Raw genomic sequence first — 15,077 nt, forward strand, 5'->3', positions numbered from 1 at the left:
ATTTTTAGTGGTAGCTTCTGTGAGTGTCTAGGTTTCAACTCCATACAATAAAACAGAACAGATATTAAGTACCTTACTCTTGTTTCAAGAGAAATGTATATATGCACCTTTGGCAACATTTTGTGAAACGTCTTCCGTGCTTTCCCCATACGATATTTTATTTCTAGTGCACTGTCCTATTATTCAGTTATTATCACTCAAAGGTAGCAATCTAGTTAAACACATTTACTTCGAGTTCCATCAACATACAGATGATCCTTATTTATATCAATAATTCAATCTGTTGTTCACTGGATCTCTATTAAATCTTAACCAAGCTGTGTGATTCCAATAGAGATTTGAAATTATTATAATATATTTATCATTCAAGCTGGTCTCTTCCAGGATATTGATCATTTTATGATGTTGAATGTGAATAAATGCTTTTAGATGCTACAGAGGAGCTTAGAATTTCATAAATCGTATTTTCTTATAACGAGGATACTCTTGGTAATTTGTCAAGCCGACTTTATTTAAAGTTTACATAATGAATTAATTAAATATGATTATGGCTGCTAACCATCTTAACTCTCAAATATTTTATTGATCTAGGTACCTTTTGAGAATATTTAAAGTTGCACAAAAAAAACAACCTTGTTTTTCAACAGATTAAATCTCCCAAAGCAGTTTTTCTATTGTTAAGTGCTAGAGCATAGGGTTTCCCTTATTTTGCAACTGGTAGAATCAAATTATCTCTCTTTCTTAAGAACGTTTGCTTGCAAAATATTCTATTGCAAAAACATTAGCGAAAATTAAGTCCACCCAACCTCATGAAATGAAACCTTTGAAAGTTTTATAATTGAAAAAATCCTAATTGAAAATTACGCCTTTGAGACCTTATCGATCCAGAAATATTATATTAATTATCTAATAACTTCGCAGCCGTCAAGTGAAAATGATTTTTTTTAGATGTGATACCAGACTTTGAGAGCAGTAGAATAAGTTTCTCTCTTACATTCTTATGCTTCTTTATAATTACTACTTATACAAAATTTGTGGTGTCTAGTACGCACTAATAAATTTGAGAACCAAATAAGTTTCCCTAACAAGAATAATACCAGGGATGGATTTCTAAAACATTAATTTCTTTTTAGTGAAAATCGTTCTCCAACTACCTGGAAGAAAATAATTATTTTATTAATTCCAGGCAGATGAAAAACAAAATAAAGAAATTAAATTTAAAAAATATTAGGAAGAAGATGAACAAGAGGATTCAGACCCATATCATCATAGATGAAGAAGAAGAGTTAGAGTTTTGATATGGCAATAACTTGATAAGTTACATGAGGAGAAGAATTTTTTTCTCCAACTACCTGGAAGAAAATATTTGTTTAATTAATTTCAGGCAATTTCAAAACCAAATGGGTTAAAGTGCCTGAAATCCGAAGTAAATCGCTTAACTCTTAGCGGCGCCTAATTTAGTTGGTAAAAAAATAACTAGTGGAGCCAAAATATTTTTTTTTATGAATTTTTATATTTTTTGTAAAATTGTTGTAATTTATTACATTAGTAATAATAAAAAAATAAAAAAATGAAAATCTGCCAATAATTCGGTGGATCATATTGTGGACCACCGCGACACAAAATAAAAAAACTAAGAGTAAGATAACAAATTTATTTAAAAACTCATACAAACTTGGGTACTAAAAATTACGTTGCATGATAACTTTGGAAACACTCTTTATGTTTTCCCAAGCACAAAGGGACTTTACATATGGAACATACCCAATCCGTCCTTACTGGGTTAGCCTTAGTGCTAAAAAGCGCGCATCTTCTTCTGGTACTCCTTGTAGGGTGATGAGCAGATCACTGCTGTCTTATCTCTAAGGGTACGTAAGATTTGTATTTTTTTATTTCAACATCTGATGGTGCAACCAAGTTTCTCTTTCGATTTACAAGCATTTCTGAGATTAAACTGACACTTCGTCTAAAATCTTTAGCAGACATTTCTGATAACTCCAACCTATTATAAATAATATTGGAATTTACAATTGATGCATCTAATAAGTAAAAAAATATTCGATGCCACCACTTTTTACTGCGATGGTCAATCTTGTAGTTAGAAAGTTTTTGGTCAAATATGTCGACTCCATTCATATTAGAATTGTAATCGATTATAGATTGAGGACATGGAATTCCAGTAATTTGTCCACTTTTTCTTTTCTTTTTACTGTTTGTACATCTTCTGGCTGATGAAAATTTGATAACATGTGAACACATCGACGGTCTTTCCATTTTGCAGCTTACAATCCGGTACTGCTACAAGCACATCACCGCGTTTTAAATTCTTGTCTGGTTTAAATTTTGGCATATGACGACGGTTAAGATTTACCGTTCCAACAGCATGGATTTTTCTTTCTTTCAATTGTTAGAATAGATCGACACTAGTAAAAAAATTATCAACATATATTACATGGTCTTCATTTTCTAAGTTTTTTATCAAATTTGTAACGACTCTTGAACCATGGCACTTTTCTATCTCATCAGTAGGTGATTTTCCAGTGTACAAATCAAATTTTAGGCATTAACCAGATTTATCAGCTAAGATCCACATCTTATACCCCCTTTAGATTGATTTTTTTGGCATGTATTGCTTAAGGCTACTACGACCCTTAAATTTAATCATTGACTCATCAACTACAACTACTTGATTACGAATTAGGCATTTTCAAAGTTATGAGTCAACAGTTCTAGCATAGGGCAAATTTTATAGAGCTTATCATAGTCTGGGGAAGATTTTGGAGGCAACAGAGAATTATTATTCAGATGGAGATGACTCAAGAGCCATCCAAATCTTTTTTGGGTCATTACTGAGCTGATAAAAGCATCATGCAATTCGGGAGCAGTTGACCAATAATCCTTATAGCTGGGACTACGTTTGATACCCATTAACAAATTTATGTCCAGAAAAGCATTAATTTCACACTAATTCGTAGGGACATAGCTTTTCCCAGTTGAAAGTTTTTCCTGCTCGGCATAAAGATTTGTTTGAAACACTAAAGTACCAATAAATTCCTTAGTAATAAACATTTTAAAAATCATATATGGTGTTGGATCATTAATGTCTTTGATAACTGAGGAATTCCAGAAGATTTGGTAAATTGAGGAAGAGGATCAGGTCTATGAACATTAGACCAAACAGAAATTTTAGCTTTTGACCACTGTTGTTGCAGTTCGGAAAGGGGGATATTATCACTTGGATCTTCCTCCTCAGAAACCAGCAGTTACCATATCTGTAATAACTGTAGGAACTAAAGTTTCGTCCTCTATATCGGAGGAGTCCATATCAATTTCTGACTCAGACCCCGAAGGCAGTGTATCGACATAAAATTTGTCGATTTCTGTGTTGACTTCATCGTAAGGCAAACCTACTACCGTCTTAAATGGCAATGGCTCCATACCTGCAAGAAAATATTGTATAGGTATTTTATAATTAGTGAAACTCAATATTCTAAGTTGAGCGGTGCTAGTAAAAAAGGACCACCTAAAAACAATGTTTTTTTTACAACATACTAATAAATATATGTAAATTAAATATCTATACTTACTGGAATGATGTAAGCTATCACTTTTTGCAGGATCTAATAGTATTTATCAATTTAGACACAGATAACTAACTTTTGTTTATTTTAACCTCAAATTTAATTCATAACAGGTGTCATCAATGCTGCTATCCACCGAATAAGAAATCTAATAAGTTAAAATGTCCACGGAGGGAGCTCCAATAGGTGGTTTAAATTTTGTGCTTCGGCAGCGCATTGCAAAGCAACATCAAAATATGGTCTATTTTTTGAACTACTGAGCCTTTAAACCATTAGTCAGGGTGGTTTAAATTTTTAATGTATACTTAAAGAATTAAATAAATTAAAATAAAAAATTACTTTAAACTTCAAAGAGAAATTAAATACCAGGCACAATTTATCAGTTTTATTATACATTACATCTTCATCTTCCGTTTTTAACTCTTTAGGCCGTACTTTTATTATTTTCATTATTATATTTTCATTATTAAAAATTTCCGAGATTTTCATAAAATCATTGACTATATCTGGATCAACTGGATGGATGCATTAGAAACACGTAAAAACAGTCTATATTATGAAAGATTGATTTTGAAAGAAAATATTTGATAGATTTGGTTGCATCTCCCTTTATCTTATTTATTTAATCTTTCCATAAATATGATATCAACGTTAGGTTCAACTTCAATCACTATCAAGGATTAATCAACAATTAAAAAAAAAAGATGAAATAAAATATAATAATTACAATAAGTTAAAGGTGACATAAGGGTCTTTCATAACTATAATTTCTTTTTAAATAATATATGATCAGATCTAGATCAATTGAATGCATTGATTATGAAAAATATTTCAAAGAGCTGGATTCATTATTTTTGCTTTCTCGAAAAAAAAAATGCATCTGACCTGTTTCAGTTCTCGATAAAGTTTGGAGCTGATCAATAAAACTATTTTTCGCCAAATGAAATATTTAACAGACGTTTATGCCACTATACCATCGACTTTGTCAATAAATTGAAAATATATTAAATAATAAAAAAAATTGAAAATATAAAAAAAATAATACGCTATAAGGTATTAAATTAAAAAAAAACTAATTTTTGGTGAATATTGGTAATTTACATTTTACAAAAGATCAATGTGATTAAAACCGTTAAGCACTGCCCCCCGATAATTTACACTTTAAAAGAAAAATGCAAGCTCATACCCCCGGCTACCGAATGAAGAGAACTTCATATATATGGTAACTGATATAGCTAATATGCTCATTTTATAATTTGAAGGATATGATGAGTTGCACTTTCGTGAACACCCACTGTCACGGTGGATTTATTAAACTGATCATTCCCTTTATTCTTTTAGCCCCCCGTTTTAAGCATGAAAAATTCCAAAATTGCTTTTTTAATTTTTTTTTATAGGGTGTATTATTAAAAAGTATAGTCATCGGGGCCTGAATATACACGGTTTTTGTTAAAAGTTGTGACCAGCAAACAAAATTACTTGGGGTGAACCTTTTTATAACTTAATAACGTTCGAGAAAATTAGGCACACCAAAATGACCCCAAAAGCGAAATTATGATTATTAAAACATAGGGAGGCAAATTCGCCGTATCAGTTTACCTTTTAACTTAAGGCCCTGTTTTGGTATAATTATCTTTTCTATCTTTAAGACCCTCGTTTACATGGACCAGAGCTACTAATTAGGCTGAAAAACAGATCTGATCTCATAATAATTAAATCGATTTTTAGTAGCAATTTAAGAAGTTCGGTAATTGGGCCCTAGGGCACGTGACAGGGGGAAAATTATAGAAAATTTCAATGATTTTTGTTTTTTTTTTTAAACCGAACAATTCTCAGAATTTATAACAACTATATGATTAATGTAATAGTCTGTATGGCCTCCGTAAATACGCAATAAACCATTACCGTAACTCAAACCCCATTTGTATTCAGTACCATTCACTTTTAATTCATTCATATTAATATGACAGTGCCTCGTTTGACAGTGGTATGCGCTAGTAAATATCGGAACCGTGCGAAAATATGAATGACATATTTCTATTATGATATTTGCATGTGGCGCACCCTCACGGCACTTGTTTATTGGGCACGTGGCGTGCATCTTGATTTGTTTAAGCAAAGTCGTTACGTGGAAATTTCTTTGGTCATATGGATTGGTACCGTTTTGTGAACGACCTTCATCTAGGTCGTCTGAGGTCATTACTGCTTGTTTATGATAAAAGAAATGGGTCCAAGTTTGTTAGGTAATTGTATTGAATTTGTTAGCTTTAAACGGTATGCAATAGTTGTATTTTTTGTAGAAAACATAAGCAAAAGAATGTGAGATGCTTAAGGCATATCTGTAACTATTTGTTGTTTTAATTTTAACTTGGTTTAGAAGTTCTCTTTAGTCGTTTATTAATTAATTAGTTAATAAGTATAGTACGCGGTATGTTTAGAAAATAATAAAAAAATTTAAATTTCGCGGATTCGGAGCGTCCAATTGTCCATTTTTTTCTGTAATGTTGGTACATATGTCCCTAAAGTATGATAAAAGTTTCAGCTGGATGCATTGTTTACTTTATTAGTGACAGGTCCTATTTACATCAAATTTTGCGTAAAACAATGAAATAGGGTATAAGAAAGTGTGTGAATTGTTAACGGAGACCTATGGTGAGTCTGCAATGAGCAAAGCAAGTTTACCAGTAAGGGTACGGTATAAGGATTTTTAAAATGGTGTTGAAGATGATGAACATAGCAGCACATCAAAACCCGATGAAAACTACAATCAGAGAAGTCGCTGGTTATGACGTATTATAATAGATGACGAAACATGGGTTTATAGTTGTGATGTCAAAACTAAGGCTAAACTATCCCAGTGGAGCCATTCTAGAACACTCAGTCCAGAAAAAGCTCGACAAGTGCGGTCGAATGTGAAAGTTATGCTCACTGTGTTTTTCGATTTTAGTGGCTTAATGCATCATGAAGTGTTGCTACGAGGTCAAACGTTTCGTGAATATTTGGCCAAAAACGATACTCCAGCCTCTATATTCGCCAGATTTTACTCCGTGTGAGTTTTTTCTATTTTCAAAAATAAAATAAACCTTAAAGGGCCATTATCTTATAAGCATAGATGATGGCTAAAGGCCATTCTAAAAATCAAGCTTGAGAAGTGTTTCAAAGATTGGTAGAAGCATTGTGAGTTGGGTTAACTTAGTGCCCTTTTTGTGTTTAGTGGCTTCAAAGAGGGATTTAGCAATTTCTTTATTAAGAGTTCTTCTATGATACTCATCTGTATACTTTCGTTCAAGGACTTTGTTATAATCTCTTGCATCGAGATTTTCTGGATCTTACTATACACTCATATTTTTATTTATAATTAGTTTATTACTTTCGTGGCATAGGCTGATTTTTATTATTGCTCTTACCATCCTATGATCAGTTTAAATATTTCACTGGTTTAGAAATCTTTCGTCCTGAACGACGGTTCTCTTGTCTGTTACGATAAAGGAAATTTCATTCTTTTTTCTTCTTATTAGACTTATCCACCTCCATCTTTGATTTGCTTTCTTATAGAAAAACCTGTTCATCAACAATAAGCCGTTTTCTAAAACTTAGTTGAATAAAGGGTTTTTCTGTTTATTTTCAAAGTTATTCCCAAAGTCTCTCTAATATATTTCTATTTCCTCAGTTTTATAAGTCCTATTTTCACGTAATAAAAGTCTGTACTTATAAAAGCTGTCTAAATATTATTATAGAAATCGTTAGTTTCTTTATCAGAGTTTTTACTATTTGGCATGTAAACATAACTCATCTTTAGACCATAAGGTAAGATTAGCTCTAGGATTAGGTATGCAAAAAACTTATGCGAAAAGAGAAATGGTCAAACTCAAGAACAAGAATGGTCATACCACGACAAACAAAAAACTTTTATTAAAAATTGTGAAATATTTTTATGAAATTTTAGACACCAAGCAAGAGGAATATCTGCAGAGAAGGTTTCAAAAGCGATGAGGATAGGAGAACTAGTACTGATGTCCATGATTCAAAAACTCTTTAGTCTATGCCTGTGGAATCAGAATATTCCAAAAAATTGGCACAATCCAATACCTTTAATTTTGCACAAGAAGGGAGATAGGAGAATGGACCTGAAAACATAAGACCAATTTATATTCTATATAAATTATACACCAGAAAAAAATAAGTAGATTGGAGGCAAAGTTGGATTTCTGTTAGCTACTGGAGCAAGCTGGTTTCCGGCTAATTCAGAGAGACTCAAGCATCTATGCTTCGCGGATGACATTGTTATTTTACCAAATTTCTAGTGATCGAATACACATTAATAAGAACATAGTAGAATTGGTTGAGAAGTACGTATATTTGGGTCATGAAATTAGAATACCCAGAGACAGTCAAACTTGTGAACTAAACAGACGAATACTCTGGGATGCGCGTCCTAGGGGAAAAATGAACGACATAGTATAATAATGAACGATAATAGTATTGCCAATTCTGACCTATGAAGCAGAGACCTTAACTTTAAAGAAGAAAACTGTAGCCAAAGGTCTATGGAGAAATTGATGCTTGGCCTATTCCTTCCTAGAAATAAAAAAATACGCTAACAACTAGAGTAGATGATAATATGTAACGAATCAGAACACAAAAATGGAAATAAGCTGGGTACATTGTCAAAATAGAGAATAGGAATGGATTAAAAAACTTTTGGATTCGAGACCAATAGCTGACAAGCATAGTGGAGGATGGACGGATGACCTGAAGAGGATAGCGACAAATTGGGTTGCTACAGTCAGGGACAGAGAGACAGCCTATGTCCAATAATGGATGCATGTGGATTAATAAGAAGTAAGCAAGTATGAAAAAAATTAGGAAAGAAATTTATAAAGTATATATGAAAATAAGAGTCTGAGTCTTGAAATTATTAGCATATGGTAAAAGAGATATTTTTGAAGCTTACGAGGAGATACGACAAAGAAGAAGAATCGTCTGAAAACATCAATTAAAAGAAGGACCAGAGAAATGTGATTAATAATTCAAGAATTGGAGAAACTTTGCGAAATCACAAGTAGACGAAATTAAGAAATTATTGTAAGGACAAATAGTAACAGAATATAGATTAGATTCACTCAAAAGCTTTTCAATGTTTGCCTATATGTATAATATCTCGTTATCAAAAAGCTGGAATAATATAATAATGATCATAATATATAAGAAAGGTGAGGCTGCCGACTTAAAGAAAATTACAGGCCTATAAGCTTACTAGCTATACAAGTTTTTCACAAAGACTATAAATAAAATATTGGATGCAGGCTTCCGTTTGGGATACGGGCGAATAGTCACGGTATGCGAACATGGATACGATGCATAATATGTAGTTACATTTACATACATAGGTACATACATTTATGATTTAATTAAGAAAGCAATTTATAAGCATTTAACACCATCGAAATACATGTGAATCTAGAAGCGCTTAGTCAGATACCTTCGTTTGATACATAATAGTTATATTAAGTTAACGGATAGTGTTAATTTCCATGGTACTACTAGGAAGCTTTTTATACAAAGAGGTATACTATAGGATGATACTTACTACCTCCAAAATCAGCTAACACTTTTGGAAAACATGTTCTTAAGAACATAAATTGGGACAATAGACGAAAAAAGACAAAGCATCTGCGGATGACACAGTACTAATAACAAATGATTTGAATAAGGCTGATTTAATCATAAAAGAGCTGGAATAGGCAACAACAAAAGTGATCTGTGCATAAGTCACCAAAAATCACTACTAATAACTAATTTGGTACAATATCTCTAAAGAACAAAATCTTCAATCAAAAGTTCAGACAAAACAAGTATCTAGGATAGAATAAAAGTTGTTATATACAATCAACTACACAGAATAAAAGCAACTAAAACCCAGAAACTACAAACAAAAATTATTCTGAGTTAAGCCGCATATGGAAAGTATACAACCAATGCATATTTCCAGTAATTACTTTTATGCCGATACACCATACATAAATTACGTTTTATAATAAAATATAACGTCAGCAAAAATATTCTAGAAAAACAGAGGTTGGAAGAAAGGAGCTTTTCAAATATATAGCAATTTATGATTCTAAATTATTTATAAAATTTATTGTATAGTATAAGGGATTCCAGCTTCTAAGGCTTCCTCTTCTACCAGCACAACCATTGAAGTCACTAAGATTTCTTTTTGTTTAATCTATATTCATGTTTATCATTCTTTTTATTTAAATACGAAGAAGATTATAAGCACTCAATGAGAAATCTAACATATTGTATACCACGAGATACCATTCAGATATACAAAACACTAAATTGTATTTGAATAAACAATAAGAAATTACCTCAATTTGTTTCTGAAAATATTAAATAAAATAAAATGATATAAAGCCAAGATTCATATTTAGTCTAAAAAGGAGTAAAAAGTGTCCTTTTTAATATAATTTTTAAGACCAAAATTTAGATCCCCACTTAATATACTATAAACGACAATAAAATTTGTCGAAACATCGATATAACTAATTTTTTATACGAGTTTTAAAATCTGTTTTTATATCACAAACAATATTTATCTTATAGATGTAAAATTGCTTCGTTTCAATAAAGATCGAGATCGAATTTCATGCTCCCACTATAGATTTCATTTACTTTAGTACGGTATTGGTTCACATCTACAGCCAATCGTAATTCAAAGTAAACCATCCTTTGTCAGAGAGTCATTAAAAGAAACAAATTAAAGACATTTAAAGTAAAAACAGAGGCGAAACGACCGGCGCTCTCTTTTATAGCTGAACATTTTTACTAAAAAGAATGCCACCAATGAAATTTATAATCCTCGCCATATATCGTTTGTGGCTGGATGACGAAAAAAAGGCCATCGTACATACTTTTTCAAAACATCCCGTGCCGGGGAACAGTTGAGCAATGACCATTCCACCGGCAATATAAGAAACGTATAAGAATAATATTTCCTTTTCAGGCCGGAGTGCAAAAAGATGGCCACACACGATGGTCGTTAATTCAATTATTGTTGGTGAAATGCACATTTGAAAAATTGGCACGTACCCGTAATTATTGCGTTTAATTAATTGAACTTGCAAAGGAGATGGTGATTGTGTTCCAGTTTGTTTTTAAAGCCATAATGAGAAATTGAATAAAATTAATTGGCTTATATTGTGGTTGAATTTGTATTCTGTAACGACCGGTATAACATGAAGTGTCATCAAGCGTTCATGTTCCACTCTTAAAGCCGGTATAACCAATGGCGCAGTCAGTAGGATAGTTTAGTTAATTTTTTGTCACTAGCAGCTTGTTCTCACTCTAAAACATGACAAAACTGAGATAATTTGGTTTGTCTAGAAAGTATCCGGACTTTTTAATTTTTTAAATTTTATTATATGTTCCTTTCGGTAAATTTTAAGACACAAGTAATGCTTCAAATAGATTGTGCCGTAAGTGGGCGCTGGATAAAATTGTGTGCCAATAGACTGAGGACAGTCTATCTATCAAATATTGTTGATTGTAAACAGGCATGAGTTTTGTGAAATAATTTGACAAGTAGAAAAAATGAGAAAGATGTATTAATATTGGTATATAAAGTGCAGTGCTATACAAATATTCAATATAAATATATATAAAATGTGCTAACTAGTGCAAATGACTGAACTAGGGTTTAGTGAATTTACGACCAACAATAAGAACTAGGCCTAAAGTCAAAAACTGGTCAGCAGACTTAGAAATATGTACGGACCAAAAACTGTTCGTATGGCACTAAAAAGACAAGGCTACATATCAAGGAAACCAAAAGAGATCCCTGCAATAACACCTCTACAAAGGCAACGGGAAATGGAGTTTAGTCAATAACCGCTGTCAACCACAAAATTAAACTTTTTTGTCACTCTATTGTTCCAGGACCCCTTTACATGCAGATGTATTCAACTCTCATAGCTGGTCAGTAAATACTGCGGTCAAAAACGGTGGATATTTTCCCACCAGGAGAAGAACTGTTCTTAAAAGACAGATCCAACAATCTACCCTATGACATGCAAGGGGTGTCCCACTCGAGAAAATGCTCTGAGATAATTTAAAATGCAGGAGAAGCTATATTTGTACCCTCCGGTTGGTACCATCAAGTATGAAACCGCAGAGATACCATATCAATTAATCATAATTGGATAAATGGGTGTAATATAGAGACAATGTGGCAGGCACTAAAAAATAATTATGCTAATGTTAGAAGTGAAATTGCTGATTGTAATGATATGGAAGGGTTTGAAGAGCATTGTCAAATCATGTTAGAGGCCTTATTTGGTATAAATTATGATCAGTTTTATGATAAATTAAGATCAGTTAAGAGGCAATTTCATTAATATTTTTATATTATGAGGGGGTTGTTTGTGGATTGGTGAAAACCATCTCAAATTCCTATCAAGAGAAAATGTTATCGTTCAAATTTATAAATTTCCTACTAAAATATTGGTTTAGGGAGCAATATTTCAACGTGGTACTACACCTGTCTGTATAGTTGATGGAATTGTTAATAGTGCAAAGTAGTGTGATGATTTAAATGGATTTCTTCTTAAAACGGTTTATACTTTGTATTCAGAGGGATAGCGTTTTCAGCAGGATAATTCAGGATACCATATTTCTGCCTATACTCAAGCTTGGATGCAAGAACACCAACTGACAACAATTATATGGCCAGCAGCTTCACCAGATGCTAGTCCTATTGGAAACATATGGAAAATAGTGAAGATTGTAGTGGAACGAGCAGAAGAATTGATTCCCTAATTTTTTATGACCCGAATTACCATCACTGAGTGGTACCAACTAGTTTCTGGTATATCTGGACGGTTAGTTGAGTGTTTAGAATTAAATGGAGGTTCTATAAGTAAATGAAATGAATTGTTTGTTGCTATTTTATAATTAAAATATATACTGCATAACTATAATTGTGTTATCTTTTTTTTCTGCATACATTCTAGACGGACTATAGTTTATAATGAAACTTAAGTAGAAATTATAAGCATGATGAATTTTTTAAAACTTTTTGCACCCAAAATTAGGTTCAACATTTTCAATATCTCAAGAACTATTAGAAGTTTAACCAAGAAACCTAATATGACTATTTATAAGGTAAAAGTCGGTTAAAAATTACGTTGAAGTTATAAAGACTGTGAGTATTTTAGTTTTTTTGCAATTGTCTTGTATAGTTAGGTTTTTTCGAGTAGCTGTAAAAATGCTGAATTTTAAAGGAGTCTGGGCAAACATTTTACTTTTATATTAACACCAAGAGCTCAATTGTACTCACTTGTCTGATCAAATTTCATGCTCTTATCACTGCAATAAATGCGTCATTGTGACACACTGTTGTTGAAAAACATGAAGGTATTTTAAAACAATTTTATACTAACAAAGAGATGTTACATATTTGACGTAAAAACTATGTTGTTTTATAATAGGAGGTGACTAAGGACAATTTTAAAATAAATCCCTTTAATGTATAAAGCTACCTTAAAAGCAACCAATTAATAAATATTTTTAAAATTCAGCTCAAAAATTTCAACTGAGATGAACTAAATGCAGTTAAGTATCCAACTACAAATTTACCCATTCACCTTCAAATACAGAAATTAATAATTAAAACTTACATTTGATATATGTTTTCTTGGTATTTAGAGCAAGTTATTTTTAATACTAGATGCTTTATGATAATTAACTTCTTTATTTGGAGGATAATAAATTTGGATAAGTTCTATTCTTCACTTAGTTAAATTTGTAAGATATGATACGATCTGCTACTCAGCAGCAAGTAGTAGCAAGAATATATTAACCAAGTTTTACATATTTTTAATTAAATATTTGTAACTAATGATTAATTGCTTAAATACTTTACCAGAGTTAGGTTAAAATTATTCCTAAAAATGACAAAAATTGTCATAAAAGATTTAATTAAAAGAAACATTAATTTATTATTTTACCATATATTTAAAATAACAAAATAAATATTATACACTAATTTTTTGATTAAATACTCCAATACGTTAAGGCCTCATTTATTTACTATTTTCTTAATTACACACTTATTAAATTTACAGGGACGATCTACTTATTTATCACAGTGAATTTTTCGGTAAGCTTTTTCTTAAAACTTTAACAAAATCAATTCTCTATAGTACCATTAAAGCTTGTTCAAAAAAGTCTTGACTTTTTTTGTTCGTCTTGACCTGAAGAAGCCAATAAGTAGAAACGTCCGAAGGCAAATACCGCATGACTTTTTCTGTTTCTCTGCGGAAAACAGAATATCTTTTTTTCTCTATTTTTATCAAATAACCAGCTGACATTTGTAAAGAAACAACCCCGCCACTAATTAAATTTCCTAAAAACAGGCAGGAAGTTAAAAAACTAATATTAGCTAAAACCTGTGCCTTCTTTTTAATTTTCTTTCCAGGCATTATTTAAGTTTAAATTACTTCGAAAAAATGCCGGAGGGTGAAATAAAAAGTATTTTCGTTTTCGGTTTATTTTTGTCTAAATTACGGAACTTTTAGAAGTAATGTGGGGCCCGTTCGTTTTTCGGAAAGAAAACATTTTTAATACCGAATCCGTCTGATTTAGATGAAATTTTATTTTCAACATCTGGGTTTTGTCTCTTGTTGCTAGTGAGGGGTGTTGAGGTATGTTTATTTATATTTAACGGCACAAGATCTTTTTAATTAGGATTTTTTTTTCTAAAGAAGCCATATCATGTTTATCAATCACCTCACGAAACCACCAAATTATGAACACATTAGTGTTTTATATTAGGACATACGAGGATCGCATGCTAAACGAACCAGTCATTTTGGAAATACCGATCATGTAAGATGCGAAAAGAATAATTTTGAATATATTTGGTAACTTGGGTTCTATGTATTTTCACAATTATCTTTTATATACCATACACATTCTCACGTTTTAATCGTTTTTCTACGCACTGAAATCTCTTGAAACTTTTCTGTTTAAGAATTTTTACGATGAGGTTGATATTTACGGTTATTACTCGAAATAGCCGCGGACTTCATCAGACCAAACCGATATTATATTTAATTAAATCCATACGATCACTTTGGGTTTAATTAGCTGCGTAACGACATTTTTAGGTGTATTTCATTAATACATGCAAGTACTTAAACGATTTGAGCCTATACATGTGTGACTTTAATTAGGGAAAAATTTTTTACTACATTTAGAATGTATGTGTACAGATAAGTCTAGCAAATCCACTTTAAAAATTCATTTAACTAGCATCTTCTACTCATATTTGGAGTGTGAGTCACTAAAATGAAAACATTATGATTTTTTGTTGATTAGTTTCAATAAAATATAGATTTTTATAAATATGCTAATAATCATTTTTATTGAGATTAAGCGAACTGGTAAACTTTAATATAATACAAAAAACACGAAAAATGTATTAAAATTTTA

General features: G+C 31.5%; 1 long non-coding RNA gene across 1 annotated transcript in view; it reads right to left on the minus strand.

The window, feature by feature from the left end:
- Nucleotides 1–15,077, minus strand: part of LOC126744021 (uncharacterized) — a 55,921-nt gene that overhangs the window by 14,157 nt on the left and 26,687 nt on the right. The gene's annotated exons all lie outside the window — the stretch shown is intronic.

Source organism: Anthonomus grandis, chromosome 13 (genome assembly GCF_022605725.1).
Source record: "Anthonomus grandis grandis chromosome 13, icAntGran1.3, whole genome shotgun sequence".
NCBI classification, from domain to species: Eukaryota; Metazoa; Arthropoda; class Insecta; order Coleoptera; family Curculionidae; genus Anthonomus; species Anthonomus grandis.